The following is a 4,595-nucleotide window of genomic DNA, read 5'->3' as shown; positions in this document are numbered from 1 at the left end:
GTTGCCATAGGCCAGGAGGCGGGAGGTTGGTCGGTCGGCTCCGTTTATGCAGGCCGTGAATGGTGGTAGGCATAGGCACTGGTCACATCATCATGTGACTCTCAGTGAAGCCATGTGACTGACTGCGGCTGCATTGGGTCATATAGCCTTTGTCTCAGCCGTTCCCTCTCTCTTTCGTGATAACTCTGATAGCAAAAGCACAATGCGTGGAACAACGGTCCTCATAATTGCATGGTTCAGAGAGGAAGGGGGAGAGCAGGAGGACGAGAAAAAGGGAGAGAAGCTGTAAAAGAAGAAACCCATGAATTGATATTATTGTTGTGTTGAAAGACAAAAGGAAAAATCAGTTTTATGAAAAATAAATTGGGAGTATTCAGAGTAACATGAGTTGAGCATAATGTGAGAAAATAACTGTTTAGGACCTATGAACGTATGGTACTTGGACTTGGAGAGCTCTTGGAAAGAGTGAGGGAACTGATTGAATGATAACAAGATTCTGATAGCCCAGTAATTACAATTGCGATGATCGTGATGATAGTAAAACAGCAAATGACTTACTACTGAGACAAATTACAGCTGAAGATGATTATGTTGATGGTAATAATCTAATAATGATGAATGTGATGATTATGATAATAGCAAGGGTAATATTGATATTCTAAACATTAAACACGTAATGGCAAGATTGAGCGTCATCCATTCATGTATTTGCAGAGAAAGGCAGATTCAAAAAAAAGAAAAGAAAATGAGACTCTCAGCTTTTAATGACATATAACTTATAAACAAAATGACTTTTTCCTAACATATCAAAATATGATGAGAAGAATGAACAACCTCTGGAATGTTTACTCAATATCAAACTTCAGAGTTGAGGGTCTGTTATTCAAGAATAGTCTCACACAGTATGTGCGCTGTGCAGTGCATGGAGACACAACTCCACTACAATTACTACAATATTATGTTTATATGTATCATATAATCATATAAATAAATATATCTATTTATATGATTAAGCTAAATCTTGCATACCTCATTCATTTATTACATTCTACTAGGTGTTACAAAAAATATTTCCCACTTTTGATGCTTAAAAGCTCGAAAACTATATGTCAGATAAAACTGTCATTGATATATGAGTACCTGAATAGTGCACGATTTATAGTTGGAGGTGATTTGAATATGAAAACCTATATATTAGTTTCGTGAAATCTATGATTAATTTCAAAGTTAGGTTCCAGATTTTGGTCAAATTTTAACCCTCTGTACAAAACCTGAACTTTACACAGGAACTAATGATGTGAGTGTGTGCTTATAATGACCCTGAACAATGGACCTGGATACCACCTGTTCAGAGCTCTGCTTCAAGGCACATGAATGCTTTATTCATTATTCATAATGGATTGCCTGGGCACTGCTGGTCTGAATTCCTAGCAAAGGGTGAAATGCATGTGCATTAAAAAAAATAATAAGCACATGTTTCCACGTGCTTGCATACACCACATTTCAGAATGAATAAAGACTGGTAGTGATGGTGGAATTCCTCATGCATAAATAATAGAGCATTCAAATCCTGGTCATTGTCCAGGACCATTGTCTGGGTGTCAACTACCGGCACTCCCATACACACCAAATGACTTCTGTGCAAAGTTAAAGTTTTGTACAGAGGGTTGAAAATAGAGCAAAATCTGAAACCTACGAAACCGAATTATGCTGTCATTTTGAAATTGCCTCCAACAAAATTGTACACTATTCAGCTATTGCTCATATCAATGTCAGTGTTATCTAGTTTTTGAACTATTAAGGATCAAAAGTGGTAAATGTTTTTTTGTAAAACCTAGTATATGACTAAGTTAATATAAATTTTCATTGTAATGGCATTATCCTTTTAAAGGTAAGTTAAGTTGAAAAATGAAAATGGACTGCTAATATAAGTCATATATATCATGCAAGTTCTAAAAAGTAATGAAGATATTGCGGTAAAAAAGACAATTTGCCATTCTTTTCATGCTCAGATCTTTCATTTGGAATATTTTGATCCTATACGTAAACTGGTAAACTGATAAATCGTAGATAAATTCTACGCGCAACGAAAGAGGACTATATTAATCCAAACCTAACATTTTTAATTTGCAGGTAGGACCACTGAAAATCAATAAGGGAAAGAACTTCGATAACTCTTCTTTACCAAAAAAAAAAAAAATCATCAACAACAAACAAGAATGAACATTATAACTTCAAACCAGTTTCTGGATATACAAGTAACTATCGCTCATTTTCTAATATTTTTAGAGGGTACGTTGAAACATATACGCACACAAACATAAACATGCATAATTATAACCTTGACAATTTTTACACCTATTTTCATGCATATGATACATTCCTTTATGTTTATTAGTTTTTTTATATAGTCATTGTTAATTCGACATATATTCATAAAAATATACACACAAATTTTATTACACTCAACAAGAGATCGACTCATACATGTAGCAATACAGATTAAAATTTCTTCTATTATGTGATAATAATTACTAATAGTATTGAAATTGATGTTATATTGCTGTGTATATTTCTAGTATGTCTATAATATCTATCTATTTTCTTTAATATTATTACTATTATTATCATTATTATTATTATTATTATTATTATTATTATTATTATTATCATTATCATTACTATTATTGCTCTGCATGTATGCATTCTATGTGTGTACCGAAGTAATATGCCTGCATGGAAACAAAACAAATTTCTGTAGTAAATGGACAGTAAAATAGAATAGAATTGAACTGAATTGGCTGCGCATACCCGCCAGCTCATTCTATACTATTCATGACAATTCTTCCTTACCATTCTATATAATGAATCGAACCGTGCACGTAAAGGTAAATGAACGAGTATGTTGCTGGACGTGGTGATAAGGTAAGTTTTTTTTTTCCAACCATGTGGATTCGGAGAATGTAGAAAGAATTTAAACAACACCAAGTCCTTACACAACAAGATTAACGATGCATTATAGGTGAATAATTGAAATAATGCAGTTTGAACATCTTTGATTGATTTCAACTTCTATCCTCTCTGTATGGGAAACGTGAATATTAAACTATTTTTGGTTACATCTCAAGAGTGGAAATGGTAGCACAGTCAAAGTATTAATAATCCTCAAATTTTCACTTATAATGCTTTACAAATCGTATACATTATAGTAATTATATATCATTATCATATTACATTATAAAGGGCTCGATATTGGAGGTGGTCGTGTGGCCTGGGACCAGTAAATCTTGATGTCGACCACCAGATTTCCAAATATATATATGTATGTATTATCTTTTGGTTGCCCGAACGGCCCATCTAATATAGCATGCAGACAAAAAAAAAAGTGACTAGCCCTGAATAAGATAAGATACTATGTGTCTGTGAATTTTCGAATTGATTGTATGAAAGCAGGTATCCATCAGGTCTAAAATCTATTACACCATACTCTATAATTGTGGTTGACTGTTTATGGCTTTGTTTTGGTTTCTCATTCTATGTGTTTGACCACGTGGACACATTGCCATTACTCCCGCCATCGTTATGATGGAAGCCACGTGGGAATGAAATCAAAGTTCCATTCAACACCAGTCGATGTATTTCCTACAGATATATATTGTATAATATTCTACTGATACATTATTATCGATGATGATCATTAATCAGTCATTTTTACTTAACTGAATGATCTCGGCTTCTTTTCGTGATGTCATAATTTTTGTTCAGATGTGCAGCAATTGCAAAACTTGTGTCACGTTATGTTATTGATTTAATTCTTATTACTTATCCGCATTTACCCAGAGACCTCTCTTCAGCACTATAATGAACACTAAAATATGTCCTTACAAAAAGCCTCATGGGCCTTATTATTTTCCAAACGATGAACATAGATGAGCAGGAATAACTATGCTGTTATGGGTATGTGTCTGTGTGTGTGTGTGTGTGAGTTTGTGTGTTTGCCTCTATGTGTGTGTGTTTGTGTGTGTGCGCGCGTGCGTGCTTGCGCACGCGTGTCGGTGTGCGTACAGGCGATACGTTATTGTAGAGATGGCAAGGAGGGGGAGGGGCAGCTTTCTCAAAGCGTGACTCGAACTTTGATCAAAACTTCACTCCCTATTAATAGACCTATGGGCCTGCAGCACTCCCTCCGCAACCACAGAAGTCTATAATACACCGCCCCATCATCCCCCTTCCCGTTTATGTTCTCCAACTCTATCTCCTCACCACTGAACAAGATTAATCATTACACTGATGTTTATGATTGAGACAAAGGTTAATGTGTGAGAGGTTGAACACACTGTGAGACCAGTTAATGAGGTATTGAACTGAATGGCACCGTGGCAAGCGCTGATAAAGTCAATGACTGTTGATTCAAACTACTATATTGTGATAAACTACACGATATTTGGTTGACTATGAAGATAAGATAGTATATCCAGAGAACCAGTCAAGCGTTTCGCACGATTCTCTTCAGTTGAGCCCGTTCCTAATAATCATTAAATTCTAAAATGCGTTTTCACCTAATTCAGTTCCGAATATGGCGATATCAACTCGAT

Source organism: Diadema antillarum, unplaced genomic scaffold (assembly GCF_040938485.1).
Source record: "Diadema antillarum isolate AM-2024a unplaced genomic scaffold, OU_Dant_1.0 seq00000809_RagTag, whole genome shotgun sequence".
NCBI classification, from domain to species: domain Eukaryota; kingdom Metazoa; phylum Echinodermata; class Echinoidea; order Diadematoida; family Diadematidae; genus Diadema; species Diadema antillarum.
This window is presented reverse-complemented; position numbering follows the sequence as displayed.